This window comes from Bactrocera tryoni, chromosome 3 (assembly GCF_016617805.1).
Source record: "Bactrocera tryoni isolate S06 chromosome 3, CSIRO_BtryS06_freeze2, whole genome shotgun sequence".
Lineage (NCBI taxonomy): Eukaryota > Metazoa > Arthropoda > Insecta > Diptera > Tephritidae > Bactrocera > Bactrocera tryoni.
Window position 1 is genome coordinate 44,080,366 of NC_052501.1, and position 24,617 is coordinate 44,104,982.

The window sequence follows — 24,617 nt, forward strand, 5'->3', positions numbered from 1 at the left end:
TTCTTCAAATGCGGCCATTTTTTTGGCGATTTCATCCTTCAAACTGTCCAGTAACGCTACATAATAGACGTTGTTGATGGTCCTTCCTTTTTCAAGGTAATCAATAACAATTACTTTATGCGCATCTCAAAATACAGATGCCATAAATTTGCAAGCGGACTGTTGCGTTTTTCCACTTTTGGTGCGGGTTCATCGTATGCAGTCCACTTAGATGACTGTCGATTGGAATTCGGAGTGAAATGAACGAGTCATGGTTCATCCATTGTCACAAAACGACGAAAAAACTCAGGTTTATTACGCTTGAACATCTCCAAACACTGCTCCACATCGTCAACTCGTCGTTGTTTTTGGTCAAAAGTAAGCACCCACTTTGCACCGAGCTTTCTTATACTCAGATATTCGTGTATGATATGATGTACACGATCAGTTGATAACTTTAGCGTGCCTGCTATCTCGAAGAACTTCACTTTACGGTCATGCGAATTTATTTTGTGGCCTTTTTTTGATGGCTTCATCGGTAGCTACCTCCTTTAAGCGGCCACTGCGTTCCCCGTCTTCGGTGCTTCTAAAGTTAGTATACGAATCCTTGATGGTCAAGCCAAGTTTTTGTTTCAACTGTATTTTGTCCCTTCAAAAGCAATATTTTATCAACTCGCGAAAATCCTTTTTACTCATTTTTTCACAATAACAAAAGTTGCTTCACTCAAAATGATATAATTGACAAACTAATGATCCGACAACTGTCAAATTTATACCAGCACCTTTTGAAGGTTAGGGCTAAATAAAAATCGTATGGATTTAATTCTAGTAACACCATCTATGCGTCAGGCCGGGAACAAACGGACCGCTCAAAATCCAGTGCTTGTGTGGAAGAATTTCTATTTGTGAAGGGTATGTATGATAGTTTGGCTTTAATTTATTTTTTCTTCCCCTATATTGGTGTAGACACCGTGGTTATATCCTAGTTTACAATACATCGCACCAGTCTTTCAAATAATATATATTTACTTAACCGAGTAATGTCCCTTTCACCGAGCATTTCTCCCACTCAAAACAACCGAGTTTTAATCAAATCGTAAGCCTTAACAGAGATCGATTGCAACGCAGGTTGCCTGAGTGTCTGCCATGCGCGTGTAATCTTATCAATAATATTGACAAAGTGAGCACACAACAACAACTTTTGTGAAATTGCCACGCTGATTATTATATAACTTTGCAAATAAACCAAGTGCAAACGAACAATAAATAAATAAAGTATATTGGGATCAATGAAATAACGTTGAAATTGGTGAAATTGCTGCCAACATTTGAATTTCACAAACATACACACAACTTTAGGTTCATAAATTAGTCAGTATTTGCGCCGTCATCGGAGCAATGAACAGGTGATATGCCTGTCGCTTGTCACGAATGCACATTTATTGGCAGAATGTAGAAGCTTCTATATCCACCCATATATAAATATGTGTGTGAGTACTAATTCGAGTGAAGCATTTATGACTCAAGCATTTTCATAATACACTCAGAAATCATGTAAGTGATGTTGAGTGGTTTCAGCTTGTGGAAAAAAGGTATAAATAATTTATAAGTTCTGCTATTTACACACGTACTTAGGAAACTTAGTAAACTACTGATAATAGTTGTTATGTGAATAGATGGATGCTTAGCTAATGCTCGTGTCCGTCTTGTTGATTTGAAGCGCTCAGAATATACATAAGTGGAAGGTCAGCTGACTGCGTTACGTTAGACATAAATCACTTGCGAAAAAGTGTTCGGTAATATTGCGAGTTATATGTTAAACTAGTCACGTGAGAGAGTAAACAAATAATGCAATCGAAGTAGAGTGCGCTAAAGTGAAATAGATAGTTTCAAGTTTGAGACCGGGAACCACTGCTAACTTCACATTAGATAAGAAATATTTATTAATATACTAAAATAGGTCAATAGGATTTTGGTCACGATATTTCTAAGCATTTTAAACCGATAAACAGTGGTCAGATAGCGACATTAATCTATTATGTAATGATTTTGAGGTTAATTTGGTGAGCGTGCTTATCAAATTTGTCATTTTTGGAACTAAACAAATGCTGGCCACTGCTTTTTGGCGTTTTTCTGTATAACAGATAACTAAAGGGATACAGTTGCCTACCTTTAGGCGCGCTAGCAGTTTTGGAAAATGTCAAAAAATATAGTCCAAGGCAAGTGTCATGATTTAAGTGGGAATAAAGTTATTTTTAACGAAAATATACATATGTATGTATGTACATATATATAACGTGAAAACAAGTTGATCACTTCGGCTAGGCTCAATTTGAGCTAAATTTTTCGGAAATGAAGCTGATCTATATTTACATAAAAAATATATTTTTTGGATTGAACATGATAGCGTTTTATGCTTGATTATCGTTTGTCAAATAAGTTAAAATTTGCATTAGACGAAGTTTCATAGGGAGAATATACAAAAATGTGTTGCATACATTTCGGCGTACTTAAATGATAATGTCAAAAAGGTAAAGCTTTGTAAATAATATATTGCCTTCAATAAAAAGTATATTTTTTATTGACAATTGCTCAGTTAAAGCATATAAAGCAGACCATAACTGGTTCATTTACTACATAATATTATACCAACATGTTTATATTGGGCATAATTATGCGTACAGCCATACTACATACACGCCTATTTTCGATGCTAATAAATGAGTATGCATGCAAATGTGACAACAATGCAAGGCGCTTACAAATATGGGTCTTGTCGGCAACGAGTATTCAATGTAAATTTCTATTTCTAAATTGAGTAACTCCGCCACACCCCAGCAGGTTTCGTTATCATTCATTAAAGCGACATTAGTTATCTCACGTTTTTTCCATTTCTTTCTTTCCTCAACAAAGTGACAAACTGCGCAACACGCCGAGCGGCAGCAAATGCGTTTTGATCGAAGTAGAAACATTAATAAATATGATACGCAAATTATGGCATTATATATAAAACGCGTATATATGTGTGGGTATGTGTGAATAGCTGTGGTATAGAAAAGCTTGGGCATTAAAGAAAAGCATATATAATCACTGGTTGGCTTTTAAAGTGCAAACAAAGAAAGAAAAAGTAATGTTGATATATAAAGTGAAAGGCACATAGAGGCAGAAGTCAGTGAGAAGTATTGATAAAAACATACACAGTGACTCACAGAAGTATTTTGCATAATCCTTACCATTCCTTTTATTAAAATTTTCAGTGGTTAAAGTAGGCGCTAGCATTTATTTAAATGCGTATGCTTATTTATCCAAATTTTCAACATTTGAAATGGCTAAATGTAAAGAATTAACTCCTACTCCATCTTCATTATGAAGGTAAATCCACAAAATATAAATCCCAACTATATAAATTGTGGTAAAACAGTTCAAAGAACGCGGTAACCTAGAAAACGCAGGCCGTAGTGGACGACCAAAGTTACTGACAGCAAGAGAAGAGTGTAAAATATGTATTACAGGAAAATCGTGAAAATCCACATGTATCAGCCCCAAAAATTAACGACGAACTTAGAGCAGCGTTTCGCACCAAAATGTCAAATGAAACAGTGCGGAAAGTATATAGAAAGAACAATACACACGGCCATGCTGCAAGCAAAAAACCACTTATATCGGTTATAAATAAATAAAAGAGATTATCGTTCGCTAATACCTATAAAATTAAAAGTTATGACTTTTGGAAAACTGCAATATATAGTGACGAAAGCAAATATAACATTTTTGAATCGGATGATAGTCGTATGGTCTGGCTAAAACCAAATTAAGCAACTGTTAAGCACGACAGCTCAGGGAGTCAGGAATCTCATTTTTATAGACGGGACAATGGATAAGCATCTTTATTTATCCATTCTCAAGGAAAATTTACATTCCAGTGCTGAAGAAATGGGCATGTCGAAAAAATAGTTTTTATTTCAAGACGACAATGGTCCGAAACATACAGCACACCACGTTAAAATGTGGTTTCCCTTCAACGCAAAACATCTGCCAACACCGCCACAAAGTCTCGACATTAATACAATTGAAAACCATTGGACCTAGCCTCGACATCCAACTCAGAATAACTCTTGCCAACAGGTGCTACTTCGGACTGAGTAGGCAATTGAGAAGTAAAGTCCTCTCTCGACGAACAAAGACCAAACTTTGCCAGTCACTCATCATACCCGTCCTACTATATAGAGCAGAGGCATGGATGATGACAACATCTGATGAGTTTTCGAGAGAAAGGTTCTGCGGAAGATTTATGGTCCTTTGCGCACTGCTGACGGCGAATACCGCAGTCGATGTAACGATGAACTGTACGAGATATACGACGACATGGACATAGTTCAGCGAATTAAAAAACAGCGGCTATACTAGCTAGGTCATGTCGGCCGAATGGATGAAAATACTCTAGCTTCGACGCAGTGCCCACCGCGAGAAGTAGCGGAAGAGGAAAATTTTCACTCCGTTGGTAAGAGCAGGTGGAGAAGGACCTGGCTACACTTGGAATCTCCAATTGGCGCCAAACAGCGAAAAGGAAGAACAATTGGCGCGCTGTTGTAAACTTGGTAAGCGAAGGAAGAAGAAAGAAAGATTTTGTATTTACACATTTAATAACGGTTTGTAACAAGATGCTTTTAAGGGGACAGACCAGCCAAGCTTAAAAAAATAATACTTTTCCACTTGAAATTTTAAGAATTTTTATACACACAAACGCAGGTCGGATTTGAGGGCTATAGTCTGGATAAACTCATATTATATGAGAAAGAAGAAATAAAAAAAATCGTTTTAAAAACTTTCTCATTAAATTGAAAGTTCTTCGAGCATTTTTTTATTAGTTTTTAATATTGCACCTCTTCGCTAGAAATTCTTAAAAACACACCCATTTTTGCATTGTGTAGCCATTCAAGGAAAATTCTAAATTAAACACACTTAATATCACTTTCCTTCGCCTTGCCGTATTGATAATGCCATAAGGACACGCCCTTGATAGCACGGCCAAGTAACTATGCCGTCAGCACGCTCGAGCCCCGCTACACTCTTCGCGAGCAAACATACAGCAGCAAAGAGCCTAGCTGGAGGATTTGCACGCGCCAAATGCAATGACCTTGAGCTGTGTACATTTTCGCTCTGCCGCTTCGCCACCCCACCGCTTTACAGTTATTTGTAGAAAAATGCATAGCAATGCATGCATTGTTGTTGTGGCCCATTGTGCGCACCTTGCATTTTTAGGGCGCATGTTTTATTATCGACTTTTATTGTTCGTTACACAGCAGCAATTTGCATTGCCACAGTGGAGATAGCGAAAACAAATATAAAAAATAATAATGAAAACACAAGTATGAAAAAAGAAAATAAGGAAAAAGTGAAAATATGTGGAAATGTGTGATTGTAAAAAAATACGAGGGTTGCCTTTTATATTTTGCGATTTGGCAACACTATTGTAGCAATCTGGTAACTCACTTGTGAGTAAAGTTTGACTTTTTTGATGGCATACATACTCAGAACGTTTTGACATACAAACGCTATTTGTGTTGTTTACAGTAACTTAAAATATTCTTCTCATTTTCGCGCGATTATTTTTTACAACTTTCGACATGGATTAACTCAGCAACTCGGAAAAAAAATCCGGATATGCCTTGTTGCTTTAGATACATTTTCATATTCCAACGAGTATTTTTAGCGGATGACTAACAAGAAAACGAATATATGGTTGTAAGTATGACCACTCGATAAAATTAATAATAAAAAGTATATATAAAATAATGATGGCCTATTTCCGCCAAGGATGCACGCTCAGTTGTTGCACTCATCGATTGTAATCTTGCTTGTGTCAATACCTACATACATATGTATATACATATGTATGTATATCTTTGAACTTTGTCACAACTTTGCCCTTGAATAATAGATAAGAGCTGCTATAATTCAAATTGATTAAATAATATTAACAATTTTAATTAGAAAGTGTGATGAAATTTTACCGAAGTGCAACGTAATTAAAAAGAACCTAAAGGCGTATCCCACAACTATGGTAAATATGAAAACGGTAATACGAAAGAGAAAATTAATGAATAAAGATATAAGTAGATTTATATAGACATATCTATATGCTTATGCCTAGGCTTCGAGAAATAATGAGCTAGCGGATGGACGGCACGATTTGAGATTTTCATTTTGTCAATGGCAACTGTTATCGCGTCATGATAACGGACTATTTGATGCCTGATATTTAAGCTCATGATCTCCGCGACATTTGGTTTAAAGAAGACGGCGCCACCTCCACACATATCGCATCAATCAATGGATTTATTATGAAAACACTTCGGTAAGCAGATAAATTCACGTTTTGGGCCGGTCGATTGGCTATCAAGATCACTGGATATCACACCGTTAAACTTTTTCCTGTGGGGATATGTAAAGTCCAAAGTCTATGCGGACAAAACTGCTTTGATTCAGGCCTTGGAGCAAAACCTCACGCATGCCATTCATCAGTTACCAGTCGAAATGCTCGAACGATTCAACGAAAATTGGACTCAACGGATGGACCATCTGAGATGTATCTGTAGCAAACATTTGAAAGAGATAATTTTCAAGAAATAAATCCCAAAGAATGCTCTTTGGAATGCTAGTAAATATTCTAAATTAAATTTGAAGTTTTTGTGTAGAGAACCTCGAAATGGATTACCTTTTATAATTTTCACACGAAATCAAAAAAAAAAAAGGTTTTTTTGGGAAGCTGCTATTTTGTCAAAAAATTAAAATTTTAACTAATACGATTATTATTGTCCTGGAGATGGCTTTAGGTAGTCCGAAAAGTTTCAAAATGAAGTGCCGATTTTTAATTAATATGAAACTCTGTAAATCTACATATACTATATATATATTTTTGTTTTTTAATTAAATAAAATTCCTTTTCCAAATGAATGCACAAAAAAGCATTTTTTATGGTGTTATAGCCCCTTAAATTGTATGAAAAGTGATCTAATTGACTTACAAAACGATATGTCAACTAGTTACTCGTTAGTTCAAAACTAGTATGATTTATGAGGCACGTGGCTAAATAATTTAGTTAAAGCAAAATCGGTTTGCACAGCAACAAAACAAACTATATACATAGGTATGTATAGTATATATAAGTACTTGTAGTCACATACAATGTGAGAATTATAAGATATGGGCACTGCATGTGGCTCACGTAGCACACGCGCTTTGTAGTTGTTGCCACATGCTCGTGGTGCGCACCTTGTTGTGATATTTTTCGAACTTTTTTCAATCTAGAAGCATGTCTTTATTTTCTTTATCTGTTTATGCACTTGCCAATCTGCACATACTCTCGCGTACCTGTATATATACATATGTACATATGTATATTTATACGCAAAGTTCAAACCACTTCCGTGCGGGTTCTACGTTCTAATTTAATTTTATTTCTTGTCTGTTGGATTTTACACCTCAGCTGTTGTTGGTGTGCAAACGTCATTGCCGCTGTCACAACGATGGTCATTTTGAGGAGAAGCTTTCAATTTAATGTCATATTACGCATGTTTATTAATATTTATGCGAATGGTCGACAGAACCGCCCAGCACAGTCGGTAATTCGGGTAATAATGAATCGGTTTTGTAAAGGATATGGAAGACACTATTGTTGCTGTGGAGCAGAGTATCGAAGAAGACTCGAGTGAGTCCATCCGCCATCTCACCCAACGATTGGAGCTGTGTCCATCCACTTTAAGGAAGATCTTGCGGTAGGATCCTGCCTTGCGGGCTTACAAAACCGATTCGTGCAAGAATTGAAGTCAAGCGACCATGAATCGAAAACTGACCATCTCATTCTCGATCTCAACATTCACAAGGAAATTTGGTACAGCGTTTAGAAGTCTTTTGGTTGATTAAGCACGTTAGTAAACAAGATTTTTGCATTTGGAATGATCGTAACGCACAGGCCAATGTTGAGATGCCGTTACATCCTCAAAAAGTAACGTTTTGGTGGGAACGCTATGGAGCCAAACATTAATGACTGTTTCGTGCCTGAATTGGAGGACCTTGATGCGGACGATCTTTGGTTCTAATAAGCTGCCATACATGCCATACAGCCAACGAAACAATCAATTTATTGAAGGAATCTTTTAGTGAACGCATTATCTTGCGTCGTGGACCTGTCAACAAGTTTGCTAACAGCAGCTGCTTAAGTCGATACATCTTAGTGGTGCGTTGCGATTTTTAAAAAATTTTGTATTTCTAACCAAATTACGTGTGCGGAATTGTTTCGAATGTTGCAAAAGGTGATTCAAATTTACGGTACAAAACCTTCAAAGACGGTCGAGTGATCGTTCAAGACATGTCTCGTTCTGGACGACTTTCGACCTCTTCAACTGATGAAAATATTAAAAAAGTGAAGGATATGGTGCTTAAACATCATCAGGCAAGTGTTAGAGATAGAGAGCTCGACATCTCTCGCGAGTCCGTTCGTATGACATAGGTGGATATTTTTGGCATGAAACGCGTTGTTGCTCAACTCGTCCCGATAAAGCTGAATTTTTTACAAAAAGAGTACGATTGTGACCGAATTTGAAGCCAAAACTGAATGAATACCAATCGATCAACCACCGTATTCAGCAGATTTGGCTCCGTTTGATTTTTTTTGTTCCCCAAACTGAAATGTCCGCTCCTTGGAACCGGTTTTCAATCGATCGAAGAGATAAGTGCTTTCGAGGACTGGAAAATCGTATGCATAAATGTATTACATTTGATAGGAATTACTTTGAAGGCGACAAAATAAATATTGATGAATAATTGGACCTTAAAAAGGCATAGTCCAGGTGGCCTTATGACCGAAATATATGTAGATCCAATACATGAATAACTAAAAAAATGTTCATTCTAATAAGCCAAAACAGTGACAATTTCCTGCATTTATAGTACCAAAAGAAAATTAGTTCGGTCAGTACTTTAGGTCATTATCGAAAATCGATCACAACTTTTAAGCGAAGAAGAAATTATGCGCTATTTTGATGAAGAAATTTTTACTGGCACCTTTTCTCCTCTCTTCATGCTCTTCAGTACTAATGTAAAAGGGTTGTATATATATGTATATAAGATTATCATATTTTGCTCAAACATCATACGCCAACCAAAACAAAATAAAATATGATTAGAAATTTAATGGAAGTATTAAAATAATATAATATGATTTCCAAATAAAACACGCCCACATGGAGCCCGAAAGCGCATGATGTACGTATTTTATGTATGTATATACTCTTATAATATCGTTTCGTAATTGCATCATTATTAACCAAGCTTCACACGATCGAAAAATCACTACTCGCTTCTAGTTCAAGGTCAGCCTTGTGCCAGCTGCAAGCGAAGAACATAAAAAACATATACGAGTTATTTATATACATATGTATGTATATTCTAAGTATTCTTTTATAACCTTCTTTTATTAAGCACCGAATATTATATCGAAATGTATGTATATATGTATTGAATTGCGTTTTATCGCAGCACGAGTAATTATGTATTGCGGAATCAACGAAATTATTTCACACCAAACAAACAAAATTCGAAAACTTCTAAACGACAAGCGAACCAAGGCCAACGAGTGTCATTCACACCAAACTGCGATTCTCTAAGCACTGTATTGTGCGGCTCTGTATGACGGCGATGTGGTGCAGTGGAGCAGCTGTGGAGCGCTGCTGTCCGCAAGTTAAGCAAAAATAGAACGCGATTATGTCGATGGCACCAAATTTGCATGCATATAAATATGTATATATGTACATATGTGTGTTTTAGTTGTCGGAACAAGTGTTTTTGTATACTGATACATACATACAAACTAATAATAATTCTAAGAAATATATGTACATACATATGTATATAAAAATAAATTAAATGGGAAAAGTGTAAATTATGTAGGTACATACATAAGTATGTACATATGCACTATGTTCACAACTTCTTATAAACACTTCGGTTTTCGCTAATCTTTTAAAGTCCCATAAAATATACCTTGATTTATGCTAGCAAAGCCGTTAAATAAAATTCACAGATCGTTCTGTTGTATGAGAGAGGGGGTGTGTGAACGAGCGCAACGCTGAAATGCAAAATAATGAAATTCGATCATCATAATGGTGATATTGCAGAAGGTTAAGGCATTCTTCTAATGGGCCAGTAGAGTCAATAGCAGCTCAAGGTTAAGCAGCAAAATTTAGTACGTCATCAGCCGCAGCTACTGCTGCTCTCTTCCTCTTCCACTTATTTATCGCATAATGAAGTTTTGTTTTGCGTGCTATAATTACTCACACATTTATATATACATATGTATGTATGTACATACATAACTCTGTACATAACATAAGCTCATATTTGCCTACAAATCGCTCTTTTGCTACTGTGCGCTCTTCACATTTCTTATTGTGCCTGGTTTTTTCTAAGAAAATTATTTTATTTATTATCTTTTCACATTTTATTTTTCTAAACTCAATTCAGCATTCTTCGCGCGTGCAGTTAGCTTCCAAGCAAAACAGAAAAAATCTTCACATATTAGAATTTGCGTCAAATATTCCTAAATTTCTCACACACACACACATACATACAACTGTAACAATGTGTGCTTACTCTCATTGGCGCTGACGCTGCCGAAGCTCGTCTGTCGCAGCGATCAGCTGTTGGCGCGACGCGCACGTTGCGCTGTCATATGTTCATAGCCACTTCCACACCTCTCCTTTTTTGCTTTGCTTTTGCTTTTAACTGTTGTTGTTGCTTGTGCCTTTTAAACTGCTCGGGTTGCTTTACATTTTTTTGTCGTCGCCGCAGCAATCTATTATTCTAAGCGAGCTGTCAGTTGCGCTGCGCACTCATCAAATAGATAAAAACAAGCATTCCGCTCTGACAGCTGTTTGTTAGTATATGTGTGTGTGTGTGGCGGAGACGTTTTGCCATCAGCTGATCGCCACAGGCGCAGAGAATTATTCAATTTATTCGCATGTAAATTAGCTACAAATTTAGCGCATTCACGGTACGGAATGTGCATGGAATATGGATTTTCGCGGGCAAATAACATTGGTTTGTTTAGAAAATATTGACAGTTGGCGCACGTAATGCGTTTCACTAGCGCTATTCGGGTTATACGCGATCGTTACGGACAGGCATACGTACTTACTTACACATAATACAAATGAAAAAAAACAGAGAGGAGATGAAAAAGGGCATATCTATATGGCAGCAAAGGTGGCAAACCTCAACCTAAGGACGGTGGACCCACAGACTTATACCGTATTGTTCGATGTGTACGAAGTCCATAGATGACTATCAAGCTATTTAGTAGTAAAACACAAGAGGATACGGAAGCACCGACCCGCTTCCATTGTACCGATAGCGGTTCTAGGGAGCCTTTCTTTGATAGCACATCAGCTTTATAATTTTCTCCGATTCCGCTGTGGTCTGTCAACCATTTTAGTCTTATCACAAAGCCACTCTGTGCTATTGGTAGCTATGCAAGGCACTTCTTGACCAACACTGAACGCACTTAATGAGTTCAAGGCTGGTATTGCCGCTTTGCTATCTGAGTGGATGGTCACTCCTCTGAAGGAGGATTCACTCCGGAGCAGCAGATCTACTGCTACCTGGCTGCATCTTCGGCTTTGACACTGCAATAATTAGAAAGTCTGAAGCTGGAACAACTTGAACACGATAACGATTTTTTTAAGAACATCATCTTCTTTGATAGGCTCACTTTCATCAGAATGTTGCGGTAAATAAGCAAACCTAAATTGATAGTTTGGTGTATGTTTTTTTGTCCGTTTTGATCATCGGTTAGTACTTCTTTCGAAATGAAGCTGCTGACACCGTTACTGTCAATTGAGAGCGGTATAGATCAATGATAACCAACTTTTTATGAATGCAATTGGAAGAAGTTGATCTTGACAACATCTGGTTACAAAAAGACGGGGTTGTGTGCCATACAGCACGTGAAGAACACGAATTATGGAGAAAAGTTTGGAGGTTCGATTATTTCAAGAAATTGTGAGATTGAATGGCCTCCTAGAAGTTGTGATTTAACACCATGCGACCACTTCCTGTGTGGTTATTTGAAGTCATTGTTCGTTAGCAATAAACCAGACTCGCTTCAAGCGGAAATTGAATGTTCTATTCATGACATATGACTTGATTAAGCGGAAAAAGTACTCGAAAATTGTAGTTCATCGAATTCTTTGCAGCAAAAGAAGTCGTGAAGGCGATTTGCCATTATTTTAAGAACCTAATTTTATTGAATGTACTTCACATTGAATAAAAAATATATAAATTTCCTTACCAATTAGTGTTTTTTTTTAAGAAATCTATTACTCTTATTAGAAAACCTTATTTATTAGAAAAAACTTAGCTATTAAGCCAAGTTACACTATCAACCCTTTATTCTAGATGCCAATCTAACTCTCAGAAAGTTAAGTCGATACAAAAGCAAAAGTGAAACTTTATATAACTATGTATGAAGGTATTTCTATTTACATAACTTCATAGAAAATTGTGAATGAAAGTAAAAAGTTATCAAAAGGCAGACAATGAGCGCAACGGAACACATAAATAACGCTGGGTTGGGGAATTTTCCATTTATTTAAGGGGTCAGTAAGGTAATCTTTTTTCAAATTGTTTTTTCACTTTACCATTGGAAGATTTCGAAAAAGCCCCAAAAATAATAATACCGCTCGACGTTCGGAGCGCTTGGAGTGCACACCTCAAACTTTAAACGCGCTTTTCTCAAAACACACTTTTTTATGTTTATGGCGGACATGATTCCAGTCGAACTACTCAACCGATTTCATTAATTTTTTTTAATGTTCACAAAACGCCTGGTTATCGTTCTAGATTCATTATTTTTTTTACAATTTATTGACTATGTTATGACAAAATTTATGTAAAAAAAACGTTAATTACTTTTTTAATTACGAACATTTTTTCATGATTCTAGTAGAGACGATAACTATTCGCGTACTTTTTCAGAATAAATTGGGTTTTTGTGTTTTAGATGATCCCAACATGAGAAATCGTGTCCGCCAGTAAAAAAACGCATCTCATTCACCCAGCCATTTCTCCGACAGTGTCATCAAGAAATCCCGAACAAATTTGTTTATACACTCCACGAATTTCTATAAAAATAATGTCAAAAAACAGGCCAGATTACCCTACTGACCCCTTAGGTGCTTTAATGATTGTCCTTTACACTTTACATTATTTAATATCATTTAGAAGAGATCTGCGAACAAATTTTTCAGATCGGACCACTATAAGATATAGCTGTCATACAAACTGAGCGAACAAAATCAATTTCTTGTATAAAAAACTCCTAAATTTTTGTAGGGTATTATAGCTACGGTGAAGCCGAAGTTGACGTTTTTTATTGTTATTAAACACTTGACACAGTGAAGCAAATTATTGAGTTACCATTCGGTCATAGATTCACCTTAATCATTTAATTAATTGTCAAATTATCCTGTCAAAGCAGATAAAAGCTGGATATGTGGCAACTTGGAAACATTCTAAAACCATTTAAAAAGTTTCGCAAAAACATAACAGCTACAACAAACAAAAATACAAAAGTAAAAGAAACGAATGTCGCGTAAAATATTGCACAATACAAGTATTGGGAGAAATAATGACGCGTGTTGCATTTGAAATAAATGAAATGACAATGTCATGGCGACCTTCACACGCTAACAAATGCATGCGCTAAAGCAAAGGTGATGAGACGAAAAGCAAAAAAATAAAAAATACGAAAATTAACGTGAATGCAATAAAACGTGTTTGAAAAGGTTAGACAAAACAAATTTGCCATGATATGCTAAGAGTAATGCATAAATATTTGCACTTTAAATGCGATTAACAATTCTCACAGTGTAAGCTTAGTGAAATGTCCGTGTGTCAGCTTCGACGTAATAAACGTGGAAATTTTGCAGCTATAAATGTGTATGTGTACGACTACATAGAAAACAATGTCTGTGCGCCATGGCGTATGAGTGATTTAACTGCGGTAATTGCGTACTTAAGTACCGTAGTACTTATTATGGCAATTGAAAGTTTGATTTGCTACACTTTAGCAACTTTTACAAGTGTGTAAGTTTGGCTCTGTAAGTATTTATCTAAATATGTAAGTGTGGATGGAAGTATATTACTTTGGATGTACATAGGTACGTAGTATGCAAGTTCGCATATTAGTATGTAATTATATCACGGGCGGCTTATATTAAATTTGCCGCGATGTTTGTAACACTCAAAAAGGCAAAATTGAGGACCCTATAAAATGTGTATACATACAAGTATGTGTATGTGAGTAGCGTGACGAGCTGATCTGATTTCGCCAGGTCAGTCTGTCCTTCGGTATATACGCGAACTAGTCTCTTAGTTTTAGAGATATCGACCTGAAATTTTGCACAACTACTTTTCTCAGCAAGAAGCAGCTTATTTGTCGGAACCGTTGTTATCTGATAATTATAGCATATAGCGGCCATACAAATCGACCGATAGAACCTAAGTTCTTGTATGGAAAACTTTTTTACGAAATTTAGCGTCGATGATTATCCGAGACTTTACTACAATCTCCGAAGAAATTGTACAGATCGGATAACTGTAGCATATACATAGCTGTCATACAAAATGATCGTTCTAAATCCCGATAAATATCTGTTTATACCTTTTTATGCTATAAAAATGCATCTGTGAAGGGTATTATGTATTTTCATATAAGTTTTCATTTAAGTATGCATGTGTTTTACAATTTTGCTCATTTTGCGCTTCTCAGCGATTCCACAATGCCAATGTGTCTGCCATTGATAACTCTTGCTCTTGATTTGCAAATGTTTTACACTTTTTATAATTACACACATACATATGTACATCCCTACATACGTTAATTATCGCCACAGACAACCAATGTGGGTATTGAGAAAATGTTTCAAAGAGGAGAAATTTGTTAAATCATACATCGAGTAGCGAGCTTGTGAGTGAAATTTCAGTTTTTCAGCGTGTAATTAATGTAATCGTGCGTGTGTGTGTATAAACTTTAATATTTTATACGCTGTTGCTTATTTTTACAGCATATTCATACACACTTATACATATGTATTTGAAATCCAAACATACCTATGTATGTGTTATATATAAGTAGTAGATATGTCTGTTTTAACTGATTTATGCCTTATGTGGCATTATGCCAACAATAACAGCAACAACTACTAGCCCTACCAAAGAAGTGTAGACGACGGCGACCTTCGCACGAGCTTAAGTTTAGAGAACAGAAGAGAAAACCAAAAGTGTATAAAATCAAATAAAACAAGACAGGAAATTGCTTGGCACAAGCAAAATGTGAAATACAATATGCGAGTACAAACGGTGCACACACACATACGTATCTATGTACATAAGTAGACAGCGTGTGTACGTTGTAAGCGCTCATTTTCAATTTGTGGGAGCGGTTGGTGGTGTGAGCTTTGTGTTGTATTGTTTAAATTAGCCAATCCATCTATACAACCAATTTAATTTAATTAAATGCATGATTGGGATTTTTTTCTTTTCCAATAGCAAAACAAATTAAGAAAAATAACTTCATGGACAATAAAATAGTTTGCAATGGAATACTAACATATTATATTCGAAAATTTTAAAATAATAAAAAAAAAAACACAAAAAAAAAATAAATAATTAAAAATCAATTTGATGAAAGGAAATCGAAGTAAATGAATGTAATTAGAAGGTGAATTAGAAGGTTTTTGTAAATATTGAAGTTTTTACGTTTGGAATTTGTAATTGTAAGCGGTTTTTGTTATTTTTGTTGTTAGTATTGTTTGTATGTATTGAATATCACGAAAATACCATAAATATGTGTTTATGTGCATATTATTCACCGAAGTAATAGCTGGATCAGCGAATTCCGCTCCTCCCTTCCTCAGTTGGCGTCCGTAGCGAGCAAAATGTGTCAAAAGTTGAGCCCATAGAAATCAGCCATCTTTGTTTGTTTTCATTTGAACAATCTTGCCATTGCTCAATACCCATATACTTATAGTTTTGTACACATCTAAGTTTTCAATTAAAATTTTTCATAATATAAAATATCAAAACTGCAAACAAAGTATTAAAAATATTTTATATATTTATAAATAATAGCATTCGACTCTGATTTTGAGTTAGTTTAAGAAAATTTCAAACATATTGAAGACAATTTTTATAATTACTACAGTATATCGAGACTGACAACCCTGTGTTATGAGAGAACGGCTGATTATTTACATTGCGCTCTCATAAGATAGGTCGTATCAGCTGATTCGGGCTGCGGTTTTGTGGAATTCGCTGAATGCGCTCTAAGGCGTGGTTTTCTAACCGTCGACGAAATTCATCGGTAGTGTTGGATCCACGGGTACACACCAAAACCTAAGGAACAATCGAAAAATTGGACGTTACCTAATTAACATGCTCTTATCGGCGAGATAGATGCCGATCATCGCTTTCTGATATTCACAAGACGTGATCTAAATCGAATAACTGGAGAAGGAAAAACGGTTCTGTGCCGAATAAAAAGTTTTTCTTTTCTTAAGGAGCCGATTCGACGACGAATGGAAGAAAAAATGCTCACATTTGGCGATGAAAAAAGTTTTTACTTTTTTAAAGGGTCGAGACGACGAATAGAAAAAAATGGTCACATTTTACGTTTATGTTAACGTTGATGTTTTAACTAAAACACGTATTTTTTCACTTTAGATGATCCGTAAGGAGTTATCTTGCCAACGGGGGCGGATCTTTTTTCACCGGTCACCGGAAATGGCGTCGCAATAACCGAGTTTAAAATATTTTTTCCCAAAAATTTCAGAATTTTTTTGTTAATAGTGTTTGTAACAATAAAAAATTATAATAAAATATTAAATTTTTTATATGAAAAAAAGTGGTTTAAAAAAAGACTTTTTTTGCCCGAGCAAACTCACGTAAAGCCTTAATTGTCAGGACCGACGATATCGGACAACTATAGCATGTAGCTGTCATGCAAAAAACAAATCGAACTAAAGTCGTTGTATGGAAAACTTTTTTCTTTAAGAAGGTATGTATATGTATTTACGAAATTTTGCATAGATTATTATCTCAAACACTGCTACAATTTTCGAAAAAATGGTTCAGATCGGACTACTATAGCATATAGCTGTCATACAAACTAACCGAACAAAATCAAGATAATGATCTTTGTATAGCCTTTAATGCTATAAAAAATGAACCTGTGAAGGGTATTACACAAAAACTCCAGAAATACTGAACGCCCTAATACTTAGATGTAACATACCCATGTACATACAATTACTTGTACATAACAGAGCATAAGAATTTTTATGCTGCGCCATCATGCTTTCAACCATAGCAATATAGAAACTATGGGCACGTGAAAGAATAAAAAATAAACACTTACATATAAATACATACATACATACACCAATATGTACATACTTGTTTGTATTATTTATATACATATACATACATATACTTATGTATATATTATATATTATTGTACGCCAACGCGTGCGCAAAGTAGTGAGGAAATTGCCAAGTTTCTATGAAAGCTGTTGTGCGCTTATGACATTACGTCATTTTATTGGCAGCAGCATGCAAAAGCCCACACTGCGCATCCCCAAAACCACAATAGAACTACAAACATTTACACACACATATGCATTATTGAAAGTATTAAAATATGTCGCCATATAAATGCTGCAAACAGCCCACTGCTAGAAAAAGGGGAGACGTACTATACATACCTACATATAGTTTATAAACATATGTATGTGTGTGTGTACACAAATTTATCACGCCCTCATAACGTGTCCCGCCCCAACTACGTAATGCGATGAGGAATTCAAACATTTTATTTGCGCTTTAAATTCAGTTTGGTTGTTTTTGTTGCTCGTATGACGAAATATCAGAAGTAAATCAGCTGCTAGCCACACACACACACATGCTATTCATATATAAATACATATGTTTATGCAATATGAATGTACACAAAGCCAAAAATGTCGAAAAACTTGCGATCAACAGTGGTGAATGGCGTTCTTGTTTTGTTTATTTGTTTCTTTTTTGGCAACGACGCCAAAAGCCAAAGAAAGCTCAATTACAAGTTTTAAGGTGAAATTTCTATGCGCACACACACATGAACAGACATACATAAGTATGTAGGTATGTGTGTGCATGATTTATGTTGTTTGTATTTAGGTCGCACTTACCCGTTAGTTGTTGTTGTGTATGAATAACGCCATGTTGTATTGAAATTTGTTCATAAATAATAAATTAAACTGTAACGAGAAGAATTAATATGAAATTTATTAATTTTGATTAGCGCAAAGTGGAAAGGAATTGTTTGAGAAATGAAATTAATTGAAAATTTTAAGACTCCAGAGTTATGTAGTAGCTTAGATAGAACATATAGTATGTATGTACATATGTATGTATGTATGGCATGCATATATACAGTGCAGTAACTGTAAATATCCTCAATCAGTTTTCCAAAGAGCCTTCAAAATTATTACAGATGATTTCATGTCATATACATATGTAAATAATTATAGTACAATAATATGCATATTTATAATAATAGAAAAATAGCAAAGCAAGTCAACTTTTATTGACGTCGACTTTTTTGAGTTCCCGCGGGGGTTAATAAGCAGTCAAAAATGTATCTTTTATATGTAAGTACATATGTATATGTACATATAAAATGCTAAATTGGATAAAGTTCTAACATAATAAACATAAGTATACAAGCTTAAACTTAGCATATCACTGGTTGCTGTTGTTGTAGTACCAGAATTTTGCCGAGTTGACAGTCCTTGGCCGTATAAAAATTCGGCGCGTTCCGGTTATGTAGATACTAAAGAAATTATATGCGAATATTAATAAAGAAGAAGAAATAATACTTGAAAATTAAAGAATTTTTTTTTAAGGAAGAAAATAATTAAACAAAAAAAAAATATTAGAAAATAAATAAAATTGGAGTGTACAATACTTTTTTATGAAATATATATGTATATTAATACAAAAAAATATATAAAAATAGTCAATCATTGAAATTAAAAATAGGGGCAAATTATTAATAAGGGAAAAATAATCAACAAAAATGTTAACACAAATCCATATAAAACATATGTATGTACATATGTACACAAATATAAAAAAAATCATGATATACATATGTATATTAAAATACATATATTAAAAAACGTTTAAAATATATTCAGGAACCAATATAAAAATGAAATAAAAACTAATAAAAATATAAAAAATAAATACAAATGGCACGTACAATATTTTATATGATATAAATATATATTAAAACAAAATATATATATATATATGTATGTATGTACATCTGTATATAAATAAAAAGTAGAGCATTATTGAAGTAAAAAAAATAAGGGAAAAATAATTAAACAAAAAATGTAAATATAAATCCATAAAAAAAATTAAGAAATTAAAAAAACTGATTAAAACAAAAAATTAACAAAAAAACAATAAAAAAAATTATGAAAATCAAATAAAATAATATACACAATACCAAAAAAATTAATTTTTAAAAAGCAAAAATTAAAAAAAAAAGTTAATAGAAATTAAAAAAAAAAATACAAAAAATATGTACAATAATTTTTATGATAAATTAAAACAAAACGTAAGTAAAATCAACAAAAAAAATACAATTTACAAAATAATAAATATTAAAGAGCTGAAACCAAAAATTAAAAAAAAAAAACGCAAAAAATAAATAAATATCTACAAAAAATGTAGACTATACGATATAGTGGTGGGGTATATTGATCCATGCAAAATTTCGTAAAGATAACCCGTCAAATTAAACATGTTTTCTAGCAAAGACTTGATTCCGATCGTTCAATTTGTATGGCAAGTATCTGCTATAGAGGTCCGATAACAGCGGTACCGAAAAATGAGGAGCTTCTTAGGGAGAAACGGACGTTTGCAAAATCTCAGATCGATATCTCAGAAACTGAGGGACCAGAACGGGTATATACTAACAGACGGATAGACGAATCATAAATCAAATCATCTCCTCATGCTGATTATTTATGTATGTATGTATGTATATTTTATAGGATCTCCTACGTTGTCTTCTGGCTGTTAAATAAAAAATGGCCATAACATAATAACACGAAATTTTTTTATGCTAAAAACAAAATTAAATAAACACATACATACATACATATGTAAGTATGTACGTATGTGCGTACCTTTGTATATACATACATACATATGTACATATGCCAATAAAAATATCGCAAGCAAGCATTTTATAAACAAACTCAAAGCTACAGTCTTGATAACAACACACTTCGCAGTCATAACATTCGGCTGTGTACCTACATACTTATAGTACATACAGACTCATAACACATTTATACAGATTCGTATGTATGTACAAATAAGGCGCTGCTGCGGAGTATTTCTCCCTACAACTGTGTCAGCTACAATAGCACTGCGCAAAAGAAGGCATGGCCAAAGGGTACTAAGCAAAGGTACAAAAACAAAGCCAAACAAATAGAAAGAGAACAGAGCTAACAAAACAGAGAGCCGAGAAGAAAGGCCAAACTTAAAAGGAAGGTAGGAAAGCAGAAAAAGCAAACAAACAGCAAAATAAAAAAGCGAAAACCAGATTCATAAACAAAATAAACGCAAACACAAATGCAAACAAAGGTCTGAATCTGAAATCTGAAAGGCAAAATGCAAACGGAAAGACAAAGAAAAAGCAAACCAAAAAGAATACGAAAGAAATGAACAACGCAAAAAAAGAAAACGCTGCGAGGGTACGCAAATGCAAAACGAGTATTTCAAGTCAAGAGCCCCCACAAATATACCAGACATACATACATATGTATGTATGTATGTACAAGTGCGCTTGTACTTTTGTATGAATACAAGGTATACATACATATGTATGTATGTACACTTTTCTGCTTATACATACATACATATGTATGTATATATGTATTTGCTATGCCTGCCCCTCAATCATGAACGGCAGACAATAAATGTGTGTCAATTATTTCGAATTTTCCACATCACACCGCCTCATAGCAAGAGCTAGGGCAGAGTCTAGCAGAAAACAGGCTCACTGATAGCGTACATTTATTTGATACAGACATACATACACATGTACATACATACACATATGCATTAATAGGCAAAAAGTTTAGGTCGCTTTGAAACACAAGCGAAATCCTTGCTGGCCAGCGCGAATAATGTTGAGCAGGCTGTTGATAAGAGAGCGAAAACGCTGGTGTGATGGGGCTTTAAGGAGTGCGCATTGACATTGAAGTGCTGAACACATTCAGCGCGACAGACTGCAAACGACATCTGTCAAATATTAAAATACACACGTTCTTATGGACACAGGTTTTTTGACAGCTGCACGACTACACGACTGCAGGCCGACAGTTGTCGCTCTCGCTAACTTCAATATCCTCCTATATTTGCCAACGACAGTAGGACGACAGTAGAGTTGACAGTAGAGAGATGAGGTAGAGTGGTGATGCCACTAATATGTAAAATGTAAAATTATTCAAAGCTCAAATAAACCTGACGTTATTTTACAAATAAAAGCATAAAATAGCTAATTATATCATTTGTAATAACAATTGATAATTTAAAATTATTTATTTTTTTAAATTATCCTTATTTTTTGCATAAAAAATTTCCTTTTGAACAAAATACTAAAATTTCATTGAAAAGAAAGGTATTAGTATGGCCACAATGAAATTGTGTAAATTGGACAGCTGTGTTGTCTTGTGTACATGCCGGCCATTGTTATGTCGCTTACAAATGTTCTTGTAGAAGGATTCACGACTCCATTTTCAGTTCACTGTCGTGCTGCCATGTCGTGTCGCGCTCATTGTGTTCAGCACTTGAGCGAGCGAATACAAAGAAAAATATGTGTATACAAATGTATGTAAGTATATAGTATCAAAAGTCTACACGATTATTTTGCCGTGGGCCTAGATGCTGAACTGGGGACAAAAATTCGAAAATAAATTTTGTTTTGTTATAAAACACTAAGAATTAGACTTTAAAACTACAAAGCAAGCATATGTGCACATATGCTCAGAATCCGTGATGAGGTTTTCACAAACTGCTGATAATGAACTCTGAATACTGCCAAGCCGTATAAACGCTGTCAATGCGCACTGGCTATTTTTAGGCGGTGTAGAGGCAGAAGAAATAATTGCAAGCAAATGGAATAAAATTTAATGTGTAATTTTGCCTGTTTCTTTTGCTGGTTGCATTTAGCACGGGTCAGCATACTGATATTTATCTCTATACTGCATGCTACACATGACAAAAACACACATCCAGATGAATGTATGTGTGATGGCATTACTTTTATCAGCACTGTGAACCACCAAAGATAAAAAAGAAAGTACGGAACGCTTAGAAAATTTAGAGTGCAAAAAGGGCCACGCAAAAGTCACTCCGAAAATGTTAAAATTCATGAAATTTATAAATATGGCGTCCGATATTATTTTTGAAAAACTAAAATAAATCGCTGTGACCTTGACATAAACGAGGTGAGAATTAAAATTTTGTATAGAGAAAATGAAACTTCTGGTACACAAATTTTCATCATTTCATAAAGTTTGTTGAACGAAAAATCACAAAAAAGTGGCAGATTATTACAAAGTCATCTCTCTGCCGCTCTTTTACTCCCATATATGTATAAGAGATTTTGACAGTTTCGCAGCTTAACTGATTTTGGCGTATGTATGACATATCATGGCGTGTTAAAATACATAACTTCTTGTCTTCATGTACAGTAGAAGTGGAGTTTAGAATTACTTGAATGTTTGTTATTGACCTTCGAAATCTATCAATCTAACCTATCTTAAATGGAACACAAACTGCAAAAGTCAAACAACAATTTTTGATTAACAAAAACCGTCAAAAAATATCGACAAGCTTGATTTCTTGAGTGACAGCTACAAAACAGCTGATATGATGAAATACAGTAGAGGCCCGCTAATCCGGACCAATTAAAACCGGCCCCTATCCGGAATATAAGAAAATCCGGACTACCAAAGACATATTAGAACTATGTATTATGAAAAAATATTTGTAAATTTCTGTTTGTTTGTTATAACAAATAATACACATGTTCCAAAAAAACAAAAAAAAACTTAAACCAATAAAGCATAAAAGCGAATGTAGTGAATAATAAACATGTGATTCGGATTAGAGAATACGGATAGAGAATGTCGGTCCGGATTACAAGAGACATAATAGAAATTTTGAGTTTTTTAACCCTGTCCGGATTACAGTGGAATCCGGATTAGGCCATGTCCGGATTAGCGGACCTCTACTGTACACTGAAAATCGATGGAGAAGATGAAGAAAGTTTAACAGATCGTTTCATTTACATAGTATAACGTTGTTTGTCATAATTTTCGAACATAATTTTTAAAACTCAAAATCTCTTTTGAGTAAAACAATGCCAAACTACTTTCAGTAAAAAAAATGCTCAAAGTGGCAGCTAAAAACAGCTGATATGGGGAAATACACAGGTAACTGATGACAGGCACGACGTTTCATATCATTGTATCATTATACACATTATAACTAAACCACTGTAGTCTTTGCTGAGTGCGTGACATAAAAACATAAGTTAAATTATATACAAAATTACAAAAACAACAAGTCAAATATCTGACAAGCTCGATTAAATCGCTCAAAAGTAGAAAAAATCACTTAAGATAATTAATATAATATTTTGTTTTTAACTTTTAATATCTTATTTCAGTTAACTAGTTGTTGTACTAAAAATTTTGCAAACTCACACAATTAATGGATAATCTTTTTAAATTTTTTTTTTTAATGTTTTGTTCCCTTATACCCTTAGAATTAATGTAGAAACCCACTTTACCATTGGAAGGTTTCGAAAAAGGCCCAAAAATAATAATACCGCTCGACGTTCGGAGCGCTCGGAGTGCACACTTCAAACTTTAAACGCGTTTTTCTCAAAACACACTTTTTTAAACTGGCGGACATGATTCCGGTCGAACTACTCAACCGATTTGCTTAATTTTTTTAAATGTTCACAAAACGCCTGGCTATCGTCCCTATATTTTTTATAATTTATTGACAATATTATAACAAAATTTATGTAAAAAAAACATGGGGAAAAATAAAAAAAAACGTTAATTTCAACTCAATAATATCAACATTTTTTCATGATTCTAGTAGGGACGATAACCATTCACGTACCTTTTAAGAATAAATTGGGTGTTTGTGGTTCAGATAATCCAAACATGAGAAATCGTGTTCCCCAGTGAAAAAACGCATCTGATTCACCTAGCCATTTCTCCGACAGATGTCATAAAAAAATCCGAAAAAAATTTTGTATACACTCCACGATATACATACATATGTATGTATGTACCTAATGATATGTGAAAAAAGTTCTATTTTAGAATACAAATTTCAATGAAGAAAATATCAAAAAAAACAGGCCAGATTACCCTACTGACCCCTTAAGATTTTATAAAATTATTTTTATGCAACCAAATGACAACTCGAAATAT